Below are 16188 nucleotides of genomic sequence, written 5' to 3'. Positions count from 1 at the left end.
CCGGCGGCGCCGGAAGCTGCTGCCGTGTCCTCTGCGCGTGTAATGTAGCGTGCTGAGGCCGGCCGCCCTCTGGCCCTCGTCTGGCCGGGCCGGGCCGGGCAGACCTCGGCCGGATCGACCGCCTGCTGTCTGACGACACTGACGCATCGCTCCCGGGCCGTGCGAGGTGGCCGCCGGCCGGCTGCAGTGGTCGCCTGGCACGTGCAGGTCATTGCCGGACGCTGCGCTGTTACACAGCGCCTGGCTTATTCAGCGGCCGTCGGCAGCTGAGTGCACCCCGGCCACGTGAGGGCAATGGCGGTTGGCCGGAGCCCCCCAGGGGCGGTTCGAAGTCCGCAGCCGGCGTTCTTGTTCTCTCTTTCTCTCTCGACTGGCCGCAGTAGCGGTCGGTGCAGAATCGCCAAATGCCGGGAGTCGAGCGGCCAACTTATCGGAACGCTCGCGCTTCCCGTGCTCCCGCCTTGCGGGGTCGCCTGTGGGCATCCTGGATCTCAGGTCACAGCACAGTCGGAGCTGTCTGGGGTGCGGGGCTGGCGCAGCGTCGGAGGCTCGGCTTGTCTTCCGCTGGGGCTGGTGCAGCCCGCTGCTGATTGTCAGTGCTGTGCTCGCGTCTGGAACGATGCAGCACGGCAAACAATATTGCCATTATTTTATCGCGTACACTGCTGCCAGCGGAATGCGTCTGGTAGATTTGACGTCTAGCGAGGCGTTATTGGACAACAACTCGTTCGTTTCAGTTGGTTTTTAGTCGATGGAGGCCATAGCTGAGCTTGCTAGTTTGGCGGGAGTCGCTTCGAGCTCCCTGTTCGGAAACCTGATGAAAGTGCTGGCAGTTCAGGCTAGCAGCGATACATTGTGCTGGCGTTGAGCAGACCCCAAACATGCTTTGGTGACCGAGGGATGTGATGAGTGGCGTTCCGCCCCGGGCATGATGAAGCGCAGCGCGCTCGGGCTGCACCAGACTGTCGGCTATTTCTGTATGGGCAAGGTCGGTCGCAGTCCCCAGCTGATGAATATGGCCGGAGATAACTTTGCCACTGAGGAGGCTCAAATCTCAGTAGCCCTCCAGTGGTTCAAAGTGGCGAGTTACATCAGCTTCCATCGTTCCACGAATCAGTAATGGTAGGAAACGGCGCGAAGTACCACCAACACATCAATGACCGGGCTCCGAAGCAAAGTGAAACATGCGCAGGCTGCTTAAGAGCTAGATGCCTTCTCGCAACTTGTTCGTGGTGCACTGACACACCTTCCACGTGCATCTTGATGCAAATGATGATCCCGTGTGTTATTGTCATAGCGCTACTGATTGTTATGTTGACGGCGGCGCTCACATCATCCCTTACAAGCGGCCAGCACGGTGGCCCTGATCGCAAGCGCAGATCGCCGCCGCTGCGGCTGTTAAGGACGGATCCGCCATCGGCCGCTGTCCTTGACAAGTCTTCCATGTGTGTGGTGCGCCTGTAGGCTGGACCGACCGAATTTATGTGGTGCGCCTGTAGGCTGGAACGACCGAGTGTGTGTGTTGCGCCTATAGGCTGGACTGGCCGAGTGTTTGTGGCGCGCCTGTAGGCTGAACCGGTCGAGCCGCGTGCTGGCGCGAGCGGTGCTCCGGTCCCGTCGGCCGCGCAGGACGTCTGAGCGCTTCAATCAATTCCAGGTGGACATTTCGTACGAGGTCATCTCGTATGATTCGGACAACGAAATGGGGCGCCGCCGGCCGGAGCTGACCCGCAACAAGCGCGGCACGCCCGTCTACTCAAAGGAGGACATCCGGGAGCAGTACTGCATCAACGAGAAGGAGGTGCACGTGCTCGAGAGAATCACTGCCCGCTCCATACTCAACTGTTTCTCGGAGCGCAATGTGAGTGGCCGCGTGGTCCGCCACCCTGCCGGTCGCTGGCAGCGAGAGTGCGGATCCTGCCCTGGGCTCTCCACAGATCTGCAAACGTGTCCTTGATAGCCATGGGGAACGTCCGAAGTGGCCTTAGGTAGTGTTGGGTCCGCATCCAGACGGTCCTGAAAAGCTCCTTAGCAGGCCCTGTTGAACAGCAGTGGTAGGGGCGAGCCAGCCCTTGGTGGCGTTCATGAAAAGCTCGACACCCGTCCCTGACCACAGCCCTGCGGGTAAGATCCACGGCCGGCACAGCCCTGCGGGTTAGTGATCCACGGCCGGCACAGTCCTGCGGGTTAGTGATCCACGGCCGGCACAGTCCTGCGGGTTAGTGATCCACGGCTGGCACAGCCCTGAGGGTTAGTGATCCACGGCCGGCACAGCCCTGCGGGTTAGTGATCCACGGCCGGCACAGCCCTGCGGGTTAGTGATCCACGGCCGGTCGCCACGGTGATCGGCAGACCTGTCCGTCAACAACTGAAAGAAAAACACCGCACCTGTCGTTGAGAGTCTATCTAGGGCGTTTGCGGCAGTCACATGCCCGAGTGTGGTCCTGAGATATTTGGGCGGTGCCACGCCTCCGTGTTTATTAACATCATCGCGCCGCGTCACGTCCGGACGCAGGCAGCGCAGCCGTCATGCCCCGCTGCCTGAGCTCGCCCGCCGGCGGCTGACGCACGGCCGTCCCCGCGACGTGCCCGCAGCGGGATGTAATTGCCTTGCGGGGTTGCGTGGGCTGCCCGAGAAAAAGCTTTGTTCTGCTGGCGGGGCGGTGCTTGTGGAGCTTCGGCCGGCGGTGCGTACCGAGTTCGGCAGGCCTGCGGGACGCAAGCCGAAGCAAAGGTCGGCTCATCTCAGTGTGCGTCATTGATCAAGTAAATGCTTTGATCGGTTCGCTTGGCGTGAGTCTCGACTAGCTTAGTGGGCAATATCATCGATACATTCGCCCTCCTTGACAAACACATACTGAGTAAATGGCAGGTAAATCACATACTCAGATCCGCATTCTATTTTGCCGTGCCCATTCTGATGGCGCGATATGAAAGCGTTACCAAAAAACATCCTTCTTATATCATATCAGTATGCTGTGCTACAGCTATCGTCATCACGCTGAGCTGTTAGAGCAAACATACTCCCACTGATGATCTTGGCGACCAGCACAGTGTTGGCATTGACCACCATAACGCTAATGAGACCTGCCCGTCTTGACTATGCTAATGCCTTTGTTATTACGACTGGATGCAATTCTGTACCGAGGAAGGTCCATTGAAGTATTTTCGTTTATTTTGTGTCCGTCCATATGGGCACGGCTCATGTCATACAAAGACAAAACAAAAAATCATACAAACTGAACTATTCCACTCCGATGACTCATTCTAAGCTATTTCATCACTCTCAATGTCTATCGAGGGGCGTTATGTTCCAATATTAATGCTGGTCTCACTCACTCCCACCGTGTCGGCAGCCAGAGTGGCTGCAGAACAAGTCTGACTGGTGTATCTGCACCAACGCGTGTTCACACGGTCCCCTTAAACTGGAGCCACTCGCATTCTGTTCCAGCCGAGTCCGTGCAAGAAGCAGAATTTGTTGACGTCCTGCTATAAGCGAAAACGAAAAGCTGATTATCCAGAGGACTCTGCGAGACCTCTTCCGAGACCGAAGAAGACCTGGCAAAGTTCAGACGATGACTTCGACGAACAGTTCTTCCGAAGACGACCCAGGTATTGCTTGGACTCAAACACTACTATGCATATGGGATGTAGTGGTAAGCTCTCTTTCCACTCAAACGGAGATATTCAAGAAAAAGTGTGTTAAAAATTGCTTTACACTCGCGTTTTATCCATGCGCTGCTACACCAAACACTCCTTTATATCTTTTGAACATGTGCAGAACATGCGAGCCTCATTCAGCTTTCATGCCTGTACGTCACATCACTCATTTTCAATGTGCCGGAAATTTGTAGGTCTACGTTATGTCGGGACACCTAACTGACAGTTTGTAGCCAAAGTCATGCCGGGCCAAATCGTGGGTTAATGTAGTATTCAAGATTATTTTGTGTTCTAAAGTGATGATTGCCTTCTGGCAGGCCTTCCGATACAATGATGTTTTGGAAAGATCTTCATGGTACGCACAAAATAATTTCGTGATAATCAAAACCCCTGTTATTCATAGATGTCCGATACCGGTTAGTTTGCGTTGAAATATTTTTTTAAGGCGGGTGTTACCCCCGCTGGTCTATTTGCCAGACTGGTTAAAATTGCACACCCTGAATAAATACGTTGCTCATATATTTCCGCACTTTGAACAGGGAAACCAACGCATCTTTCTTTAGTACAAGTCTTAGGTACTCATCCCGTGTAGCATACGCATGCACACCAAATCCACGCCAGCATGGAAACCCTGGGAATGCCTCCTAGCGTCAGAGGTGCAGGAGATCTGACAGAACATATCCGAGCGACGCCAATACCCCTGGGCGGGTGTGTGTGGCAGCTGCCGTCGCCGGCCCCTCTGTTGTCCCGGGTGACGGGCGTTGTCCGGTCCATCTGACGGCCGGCAGTCCCAGTGACGTCATCGTCTTGTGGTCCGTGCGGACGCTGCTGGCAAGCGCTCAAGCCGGGCCGCAATATAGCCCACTCTCCTGGGGAATCAGGCCTCTTGAGTGATGGAGGGGTCCCGCCCATCCCGGCGGCCGCTAACAATGCGTTCTCTGTGTGTGCCAGGGTCTTCTGTTATACGGACCCCAAGCGGTACACATGGGCGGAGGGCGACCTGGCCCGGGTAAGTGAGAGACGGCTGACCAAGCACTGCGTCTAACCAGGCGGAAAATACGCTGGGACTGCGGTTCAGGATTGGTATGAGGTAGCATAAATGAGGGCATTTGTAGAATCTTGCTGCCGACCAAAGGCAACTTCTTCAGGTCGGCTATTTCGACCCGCTGTCCCAGCATCACGCTTATGATGCGGTAGTCAGCAGTAGTGTGTACTATTCGAGCTTGTTTCGTTTATTAAGGTGAGAAGCTTGATACGCAAATGAGTTTTTAAACCGTATTTGAGGGCTTTGTTTTGTTCACCAGCGCCTGGAAATATAAACGGCCCCAACATCTCCATGATATTGACTATTTATTGCTTAAGCATAGCTTTCTGAGCCCCTAGTGTGTTGTTCGCAATAGCCTCACTCTGTTCCATTTTCCGATCTCCTTTTTCCACACTATTCATCTCTCGTTTCTGGGTGGAAGCAAATGGTGCACGCCATGTTTCCTACAGTGCACTCGCCGTGTTTTCGCTCTGCTGGCTCCCGTGGTGTCCAATGGCCGTACCCTGTGTGCTCTTCTTTTGTCACCAAGTAAGCTCACGATGCTCATAACGTGAAACCACCATGTGCGGACAAACGAGTACGCACCTGGAGTCATCGAAAAGGGCGGGTCGTTTGATTGCGTTTAGCTTTGCTCAAACTCGCAACCCCCCCCCCCCCCAAAAAAAAAAACACCCTGCCTCTGTCTCATGTTCCTCCCTCTCCATACCCCGATGTCTGTATCCTCCTCGCCGTCCGTAATCCGTCTCGCTCTCAGCTGGCGCGCGGCGCCGACGAGAGCTCGGCCCGGCGGCGCCCGCTCAACGTGCGCCTATTTCCAGGGCCGGCGGCCACGCTCGCCGGACTCTGGCCGCCGGCCAAACCAGCTGACGCTGCGCGAGCAGGCCGCCCGGCCGCCAGCTCAGGGCCGGCGCCGCAACGGCAGCGCCGACGGTCAGTGACGGCACGCGCCGAGACAGCGGGGGTGCCTCGGGTGTGGGCCGGGCACGGGGGCCGGGCGCAGGGTACCGGGCTCGCCTGGGACGCGGTACGGGAGCGGGTGCAGGGTGCCGGGCTCGCCTGAGGGCGCAGTACGGGAGCGGGCGCCGGGTGCAGGGCTGGTCTGAGGGTGCGGTACGGGAGCGGGTGCCGGGTGCCGGACTCGCCTGGGAATGCAGCACGGGGGCGGGTGCCGGGTGCCGGGTGCAGGGCTCGCCAGGGAATGCGGTACGGGAACGGGTGCCGGGTGCCAGGCTCGCCTGAGGGTGCGGTGCCGGCACTGGCACCGTGTGCATCCACGCTGCGACAGCTCACTGCAGCCGCAGGGTGACGAGATAGGGAACAACATGCACGTAGCCGGAGGGTGACGGGATAGGGAACAACAGGCACGTAGCCGGAGGGTGATGGGATAGGGAACAACAGGCACGCAGCCGGAGGGTGACGGGATAGGGAACAACCGGCACACAGCCTGAGGGTGGCGTTCATGACGCAGAGACCGGACTGATCTCCGTGGTAGAAGTCTTACGTGATACTTGAAAACAACGTGTTCAGTAGACCGCACATACAGAAACTCAAAACTTTTTCCAGACATTAACCTGCGGGACATGACCTTCAACGCCAACGCACAAAATGCGTCGCTAACCAGCGCCATAAGTACACAAATTCTGCGTGGTCTCAAAAGTACAGCGTGGCATTGCACATTACATGAACACGGTTAACCATGCAGTCTGCCCCGGCGGCGAGCACGCGCTGTGGTGTGGCTGACGTCACAGCTGTGATGCCAGAGCATGCGGTATGACGTGGCTGATGTCACATGAGAGATGAAGTCCTAGTCGTAGTGCCTGTTATGCGCCGGGTGCTGGGTCCGGATCTGGGCGTTCTGGGCCCTGCAGCACGCTGGTGTTGAAGCCTGCATGATGGAAAGAAATGGAAATCAAGAAACTTGGACCCGTATGTATTGAAGACGATTTGAAACTTGCTCTCCATGTGATCAAGCGTTTGTGCCAGGGCATATTAACAACAAGGCCAGATCATGCATGCAATCGTTTGTCTGGTGCCGCGCTACGTCACGGACGTACAGGTCGTGGATTGCCTGCTTGAATGAAGGCGGTTTTGCGTACGGGACCGTCCATACATAACGTTACCCATGGAGGGGAGATGGAGGTTTTGATGGAGCGTAACTGAAGCGTAACGAGGCCGGCAAAGTGAGCTTTCGGACAGCGTAGCTTTGTGCTCAGGGTTGGCTGCTTATCATGTGTGGTGTACAATAAAATCATCACCTTCAAAAACAAATTAAATCCTCAAAGTGTGCTGCTGTTGGCTTCCCCTCATCACAAGGAACATGTTCACTGTTTGTGTTGCATCTCTAGCTCAATAAGGAGCTAAAAAAGTAAAAAGGAGCTTTTCGGGACGTTGCGCTTAACGCATCAAAACCAGTGGCGTGGGGGAATTTCACCAATGGTAACCAGTAATTTTCGTAATATACATACGGTCCTAATGTTTTTGCTTGTTTGAGTCGATTGCGCAACTGCTCAGTTAGCTGGCCTATAGGCGAAAGATGGCGTGTACCAGATCGGGTCATAACACCGATACGCGTTGTCGTGCCCGTGCGCTGAAGTCCATCCCTGACCAGAAACGGACACTTTAGTGTTGACGCGCCCACCCATCTCTGAGGCTCCGTTCTGAAGCTTCTGAGGTCCAAAGCAATATCCCCGGCGCTCTTTACAACGGGCAGTCGCTTCAATATTCTCCCTGGGGTCCTGTGAAAACTGATGCAGTCTGGTGAATAAGCCAGGGCGTATGTGGTGAATAAGCCTGCGCGAGCGTGTGTGTGACAGGGTGCCAGCGTGTACTGTGACATGATACCAGCGTGTGGCAGGATACCAGCGCGTACTCAGGTGCTCCCCCAGGTTATGTTACAGTCGCGTGTGTGACAGGATACCAACGGTGCTTACCCACGTGCTCCCTCCAGCTTATTTTGCAGACGCGTGTGTGACAGGATACCAGCGCGTACTCACGTGCTCCCTCCACGTCATTTTACAGAGACGTGTGTGATAGGATACCACGGTGCTTACGTGTTCCATCCAGCTTATTTTGCAGACGCGTGTGTGACAGGATACCAGGGCGTACTCACGTGCACCCTCGACGTTATTTTACTGTCGCGTGTGTGACAGTATACCAGCGCGTACTCACGTGCTCCGTCTAGGTCATTTTACAGACGCTTGTGTGACGGGATGAGACAGTCACGTGGTTCTTATCGTGCCTCGTGTTACTCCGAATGGCGCGTGCAGAAACTTGGGACAGGCACAACATGCAATGCGTCTCATCCAGCCGTGATTATGCACCGCGCGATGAAGGTTTTCGAACTACTGTGCCGCAACCTAATGGTGGCGCAGAGATAAGGCATATCTTATCATATGTGGCTCCATTTGTGCCGATTCATGCCGCTTGCCCTATATTTCAAACCGTTCCGCCAACACCAGGCTTGTGCGCCTGTTAGCACAGGGACATACCCAAGGAAGACCTGAGGACCGTTCCCCTTCGGATACCGGGAGTCCCTTGGTGCCCCCCCCCCCCTCCCCGCGGGCGAGATCCTCGCTCCGCCTTGTTGCGTTTAAGTGTGAGCCTGTGGCGCAATGTGTGAACCTATGACACAATGTAACAAGAGTGTCTGCACGGGAAAGTGTATAATTCATGCGACTTTGAGTCATTGTCCACGCGGTGTATGAGACGGCACAAATGTGCCAGTGTGATTAGTTTGAAACGACTGATGCCGCAAATTCGTGGACTGTCAACCACGATGACACCTCCAATACGCACGTAGCTCTCTGTATAGTTCACCATGGTGTAGAAGTGCACATGGGTGAAGCTGAGCTCGCCTCAGTCTCGGGGCGAATGATGCCCCCAGGTATATGCAATCTGAGATGACCTCCACGCGGTGGGTAATGATGTGTGTTTGGGACCGTCGATCGACAGCTGGCGCATCTGCAGTCGGTTGGCAGGCCGCTTCCGTTGTGCAGCGAAATGCACTGGCCTGCTGTCCCAGGAGCAATGAGATACCTGGCTCAGGACGTAGGCATCGACCTTCTCATTTCTCACGGGCATGAAGGTATCAGATGGCAGCTGTCCAAAACGAGCTTTGACACGGAGTGACGACTTTGTAACGTTGAACGGCAAAGGGGACATGCTGTTCTGACTGAGGACGGCGGGAATAGGTATTGTCGGATTCACTGATACACCACAGCCTGGGTGGGGGATTCAATGTTCTGACTGAGGACGGGCGGGATTCCGTATTGTCGGGTTCACTGATACACCGCAGCCTGGGTGGGGGATTCAATGTTCTGACTGAGGACAGGCGAGATTAAGTATTGTCGGGTTCGCTGATACACCACAGCCTGGGTGGGGGATTCAATGTACAGGTATGGCCCTGCCTAGCAAGTACTAAGAGTCTCAAGTCACTCGACGAAAGCGGCACAAATAGTCGTATCGTCTAGAACACAAAATGCCTTGATGCTCAAATCGCAATGTAGTCACTATGCCAGCGCATATGCTTGCGACTGTAAAAACAAGCTCTTGCAGTTAATCCTTGGCGTTTGAAATGACTTTTGAAGAGTTGACCACGCTGGAATCGATTTAACCAATCACCAGCCTGTCAGAAACAACGATGCCAACTTGAACGCTCGGAACTAGCAGCGGGCTCGGCATTAGCCGGCCGGCGCCACTGCACCTTCGATACAATCTCAAAGTATCGTCAGTTTCTGTCGACTTCGCAGGAACAATGGTGTCGATTGTCCAGCTGCTTTGGTGTCGGGGATGTGCGGAGATGATGGGCCTAATTTTTCTGCTGAACTATATAGTTTGCCGTCCACGAATAGGATTCTTTATTGTATCGCCCATTCGTTGAAGGGATTTGGGGCATTTGACAGCCTGGTTTTGCTGAGGCGAAAAGTGATATTCGTTTTGTGCTCGGCCTCTGAGGCCATGTGCTTTTACATGTTGCGATGGCGGTTGCAGGCTCCATAGCCGCTGCGGATAAATTATCCAGCATACGCCCCACACACTGTTAAGTTTCAACCATAATTTAGACTGCCTCCCACTCACCAATCCCACTCCATCTCTATCCATACCCCTCCCCATGGATGAAGACGCCAAAAATCGTCGGCCTTGTCTGAATGCATGCCAGCGCTACGCGCACATTGCCGCCGTGTGCCTGTGCGGCGTGCTGCTGGCGCTGTCCAGCAGCAGCAGCGCCGTTGCGCCGGCCTGGCCAGGGCCTGGACGGCGCCGTGACGCGGCCGCTGCCGTGTTGTCAGATCGAGTGGCCGTCACGCAGCCGAGCAGCCCCGAGCTAGGGGCGGCGCGCTGGCGCCACGCCAGCCACGACCTCGTGCTCGACGAGCGCCACCAGAAGCACGTCAGCTTCGACTCGCAGATCTTCCGGTAAGATGGCCGTTGGACGGCGCGGCTGCGGCGGCAACAGATCGCCGGTCGCTGCTTGTCTTGTCGTGTCTGTGTCGGTTAGCGGAGAGTGAAGCGCTTGAGCAATGTGCAAAGTGACGTCGCTTCTGGTAGCAGGCGCAAGGGGTCAAAGCATGCAGAGTTGGAAGATGAGAACTTGTACCTTTAAATTGTGTGCGCTGTGAACGATGTTCAATTTTGCTGTTCCCAGGTAGGTATAATCTCTTAATAGCTCATACCTGTTTGGTAAAAATTATCTCCCTTCTAACGGCTGTGCGAGTTGCTGAAAGGTACTTTCGCATGTTCCTGCATAATGAATGCGTTACGACCAAATTCGCAAACCATGCCATGTAAATAGCGGAAATGGGAAGGCATTTTAAACATTTTTACCTTTATTGCACAGGTCGCAGAACTGTGGCGTGGTTGCCTGACAACGAGCGTAGCATCAAACTAGGACATAGTTATCCTGCCCTTTATGTGAGCGACATAAGCCTAAATCATAAAGCTAAGCCTGCCGCAGCATCATGCAGCAGGCCGTGCGCAGCCAACATCTCCAAGCGGCCTGAAGGCTAGCCGGTATCCATGGCCAACGAATGTTGGCGAAAGCGCGGCAGCCATGATTAGCGAACTATCACATTCATCACGGCGAAGTCAGCATGTTGTCGAGGTCGCATTCATAACGAGTCACACGTATTTAAAGGTTTCGTACTGTTTTCAGGTCTCGACCGTCCTTGCTGCCACTCAAGCTATGCTTATTTTCACTTGTTTGTGAAAACAGATGGAGAAACTTGAACAAACGGATTTGTCAGTTAAAGTTGAGTTGGCGACCTTCAGTACACCAGGAAGTGCTGGTTAAACGGCGTGATTGTACTTAACAGCGAAAATATTGACGGTGCTCACATGCAGCACTGATGCAACACTGATGCAACACAAAATATCTGATGCAATACTCCGTTGTCGCATCAGAGTAAACCAATCCCCAGAAACTGATTTCGCAGAATCTATCGCCTGACTTTTACCTGCCGTAGGTTAGCGACCTTACAAGGTACATCTAAATTTTTGACACGAAACGATCCGCTATTCATCTGTCTACAGTTATGCAAAATTTGGCCGTTCGGAAACCATTCCGGAAAGACCTCGGGAGGGGGACAAATTGCTCCCCCCTCGCCCGAGCGCGTGTAAAATTTCGTAGATTCAACATAAGACCTTTGAACTCAATGCCGAAAACACCGAGAACTGAAAACCCTTTTTTCTTATATCAACAACAAACGGCTGAGCGCGACCGGACCAGGAGGAAGCCAGATCCCCCTGGTGCAGCCCGATTCTTCCCGGCGCGTGATGGCGGCGGTACATCCCTCAGTCCTGGGTGTTCGGCTGCCAGTCTACAGCCGGCAGATGTTTACCGTCGGTTCTCGGGAATCCAACGTCGGAGTCTGACGCGTCAAAAGACCGGACTGAGCGAGTTTGCAGCCTGTCTAGTGAAAACAGCAAAAACGGTCTTACGGCCCGTGACCAGTGACAGGGACGGAGAGAGGACGACAGGCCTCGATTGGCGGAGACGGAGAGAGCCCTGCGGTATGGCAGGTGGGGAAGCGGAGAGCTCGTTACTGGTGTGTGGCACTGAGGCGCAGGAAATCACCCGCCGTGGATGGAGCCACTAGAGAGACGCGTTCGTCTTCCGAAGAGAGCGCTGAGCTGCTGGTGGAACACTGGGCTTTCGTGCAAGTGCCGAGAAACAGACAGAAGTACTCATTGTTCCACAGAGAATGCCGAGCCATCATAGCAAATCACGCTGCCGTGGCCGCACTGGTTGAGAGGAAGCCTGACCCCCCCCCCCCCCCTTCCCTCCCCCGAGAGACACCAGAGTGGCCGTAGCCCGGGGGGTGATTACGCCGGCGACGACGACGGACGGCACGGGCGGCGCTCTGGTGACAAATGACCTGGCGAGGACCGGCCATGGCCCGCCGCTTCCTCCAGCGGCCGCCAGCTGAGGCGTCCGTCCTTCGTGGCCCTCTTAAGGCCAGCGCGGCCCGCCCTCTAATCGGCCTTTAGCGGGATCGCCCACTCCCCCACCGACCTTTAGCGTGACCGCCCACTCTCTCACCGGCCTTTAGCGGGACCGCCCATTCTCTCACCAGCCTTTAGCGAGACCGCCCACTCTCTCATCGGCGTCAGGAAGCCGCCCACCCTCTTATCGGCCTTTAGCGAGGCCGCCCACTCTCTCATCGGCGTCAGGAAGCCGCCCACTCTCTTATCGGCCTTTAGCGAGGCCGCCCACTCCCTCATCGGCGTGAGGAGGCCGCCCGCTCTCTTATCGGCCTTTAGCGGGACCGCCCACTCTCGCATCGGCCTTAAGCGAGACTGCCCACTCTCTCATCGGTCTTAAGCGGGACCGCCTCCTCTCTCACCGGCCTTTAGTGGGACGGCCCACTCTCTTATTGGCCTTCCCGCCCACTCTCGCATCGGCGTCAGGAGGCCGCCCGCTCTCTGATCGGCGTCTGGGATTGCCCGCTCTACGACCGGCCTTCAGCGGGGCTGCTCGACTCTGATGAGCCGTCAGCGGCACCAACCGCTCTATGATCGGCCGTCAGCGGGTCTGCTCGACTCTGTGAAGACGTCAGCGGCGCCAACCGCTCTATGACTCGGACCGTCAGCGGGTCTGCTCGACTCTGATGAGCCGTCAGCGGCGCCAACCGCTCTATGACCGACCGTCAGCGGGTCTGCTCGACTCTGATGAACCGTCAGCGGCGCCAACCGCTCTATGATCGGCCGTCAGCGGGGTCTGCTTCGACTCTGATGAAACGTCAGCGGCGCCAAACCGCTCTATGATCGGCCGTCAGCGGGGCTGCTTCGACTCTTGATGAACCGTCAGCGGCGCCAACCGCTCTATGATCGGCCGTCAGCGGGTCTGCTCGACTCTGATGAACCGTCAGCGGCGCCAACCGCTCTATGACCGGCCGTCAGCGGGGCTGCTTGACTCTTGATGAACCGTCAGCGGCGCCAACCGCTCTATGATCGGCCGTCAGCGGGTCTGCTCGACTCTGATGAACCGTCAGCGGCGCCAACCGCTCTATGATCGGGCCGTCAGCGGGTCCTGCTCGACTCTGATGAACCGTCGCGGCGCCAACCGCTCTAATGATCGGCCGTCACGTGGGGCGGGTCTGCTCGACTCTGATGAACCGTCAGCGGCGCCAACCGCTCTATGATCGGCCGTCAGCGGGGTCTTCTCGACTCTGATGAACGTCAGCGGCGCCAACCGCTCTATGGACCGGCCGTCAGCGGGCTGCTTGACTCTTGATGAACCGTCGCGGCGCCAACCGCTCTATGATCGGCCGTCAGCGGGTCTGCTCGACTCTGATGACGCTCAGCGGCGCCAACGCTCTATGACCGGCCGTCATGCGGGGCTGCTTGACTCTTGATGAACCGTCAGCGGCGCCAACCGCTCTATTATCGGCCGTCAGGCGGCGTCGCCAGTTTTTTGGCGGTGTGCGTGTGCTGGAGGCGACTGGGCCTCTCCACAGACAGGACGCCATGTACGCAGACAGGGTCGCATTGAATGTACAGGATCACTTTGAAAGCCAACAGGAATGTTTTGTGTGGACATATACAGCGTGCCGTAAGCAGATGGGAAACTTGCTCTTTAGGCAGACGAGAGCGCTCCGCGGAAGAAAGAGTCGGTTTGCGGGCAGATGCGTTTGCCCTGTAGAGCGGCGGGCAGATGCGTTTACCCTGTAGAGCGGCAGGCTGCTCTGATGTCACAGAATAGCAGCACGCAGTTTCGCTGTGAAGCCTTTGGCAAAAGCAGCACAGGAAATTCATTAGCGTTTCAGTGCAGTTATGAGTCCTGGTAGTGTTTGCGTAATTTCGCTCCTGACGTGCAGCCAACAAATGTAAACAGGGTCGGCCTGATCAACCTGTAGGAGGGGCTTGCCGTCTCGTTTGCAGATTAGGATTGGGATTTGGGGCTGAGGGTACAATCGCCGCTTGATCGCACAGGTTGTCGCTGGGAGCACGTCCGGCTGCTGTAGCAGGTCAAGAACGCGGGTGTGGTACAGAATCAAATGCGTTGCTGCAGGGTGCTGCTCGTGAGAGGAAATTGACCGTTTCTGTGCAGTAATCATAAAAATAATGTGCATCTTTGCGTCTAAACATGCATATACAAACATATATGCATGTTTAGTATGTATACAATTTAAGTTACACGCAAATATATATATATATATATATATATATATATATATATATATATATATATATATATATATATGTGTGTGTGTGTGTGTGTGTGTGTGTGTGTGTGTGTGTGTGTGTGTATATATGCATGTATGTATGCATGTATCCAAAAGCTTTTGATTATGTGCTACCATTATATTTGTGGTGCCGATTTGCTCCCCATGAAACTCCTCCAAGCGTTTTTATCACCTGCGAATGCGTACTTCAAGATTCGTAATTCAACCATTATTGTAATAAGATATATTTCCTACGGCAGAGGGATGTGATTCCTACGACAGAGGGAATGATCCGCAACGACTATCGTGGTGGGAATCACAAAGCCAGGTTAAGACAAGAATGTGGCTGCAAATAAATGGGGATGTGTTGAAAGGAAGGATAGGGACTAAATATGGTATAGTTGCAGTACGTGATCACCCTAAGTCGGACCTACCAGCGGTGCCCGTTTGTTCTACGTGTATCAGCTTGTGTCGGTATCAGCTATTGGTTCCGTGAAAGAAGTGTGTGTGATCTCCTAAAGGATATTGTCGTCGGTGTGGAGATAAACATTTTTATCATCGTTCGGTCATTTATTGTTGTTTGCCGGGATCATGCATGCGTTGTTGAGTTTTAGGATTTAAGTTCGTAAAGAAGTACGCATGCATGAAGGAAGTACGCAGTTGGTCCTAAGAAAATGTAGATATGGTATAAATATCGTATAGCAGACGTACATATGCAAAAGTTCGGACGCATAAGGTTGTGCCTAAAGGTGTGTAATCAAATGTTCGTGTGGTGGTAAGCAGGCGTGCAGAATACGCACAATATTGATAAAAGGTGGTATGGACATGTATAAAACACGTACGAAGGTGTTCTTAAGCAATTGAACGTAGCGAAGGGTTCGCAGCGGCGAACTCTCTCTCTCTCTCAAGTTTGTTTTACAAAGGCACGCACGCAAAAGTTTTTAAGCATTAACCATGTAGTGGCAGGCTTATATCGATAACACCGCTATGGGGAATATTCCAGGATGGAGTGACCATCCGAGTGTTAAAAAAACACATTGTAAGCTGTCAGATCCGGCTGAAAGTTTGTGCCCGGATGATCATCCGGTACATGGACTCAATTGTGCAATTTATAGCTATTTGCGGCATTCGGTTCCGCACCCGGCCCAAGCCCGAGGAATTGTTGAAAATAATAGCCTCGGGCAATGTTGGGTCGGGTGCCATCAAGGTCCTATGAAAGTGGGTGCATACAAGGTAATTAAGATTTTTCTCTGGACCCTGGTTTCTTTATACAAGCAGTTGTGCTTCACACCACACCGCTCGCACATCTGCGCGCCGCATTTCACTTGTGAATTGACTCCCGCCGCGGCAGCCAGCTGGCATCAGTGGCGCGCTCAGGAGGCCCCAGGCTGGGGTCGTCGGGAGGCGTGATCAGGGGAGAGATAGGGGGGGATACCACAGACACGACGCAATATCTGCAGCAGACATTTTTTAACCTCCGGTCTCTTCTGTCCCAAGGTTATTGTGCACTACTGCCATGGGAGTAGTGGTATCCGAATCAATGCATTGATTAATTGCCCATCGGAGTGCGTTTGAAGAGCCCTAAGAGTCCTGCTAGCCCTAATACAATTCTCATAATCCCCATAAGTCATGCTAGCCCTAAGACAATTCTCACTTTCCGCTGTCAGCCCTTGCACCTCCCTTTCCCCGGTCGACCGGATTTGGTGACCCCCGCAGGGACCGTTTGTCTGACGCCTGGCACCAAGTATAAGCATCTGTAGTTGAGTTTGCAGTGCGCACCCGCATAATATCGTTTTCGTGCGTACCTTTTGTAACGAATTT

The 16188-nt window shown here is 54.6% G+C and overlaps 1 protein-coding gene across 1 annotated transcript in view; it reads left to right on the top strand.

The window, feature by feature from the left end:
- Positions 1-5578: 5578 nt before the first annotated feature.
- Positions 5579-16188, top strand: part of LOC119103144 (uncharacterized) — a gene marked incomplete in the record, with an annotated part of 20653 nt that continues 10043 nt past the window's right edge. Inside the window, 2 exon segments of the mRNA XM_037226595.1 lie at positions 5579-5635; positions 9994-10120.

This window comes from Pollicipes pollicipes, unplaced genomic scaffold (genome assembly GCF_011947565.3).
Source record: "Pollicipes pollicipes isolate AB1234 unplaced genomic scaffold, Ppol_2.1 Scaffold_5724;HRSCAF=6776_pilon_pilon_pilon, whole genome shotgun sequence".
NCBI lineage: Eukaryota > Metazoa > Arthropoda > Thecostraca > Pollicipedomorpha > Pollicipedidae > Pollicipes > Pollicipes pollicipes.
This window is presented reverse-complemented; position numbering and strand designations above follow the sequence as displayed.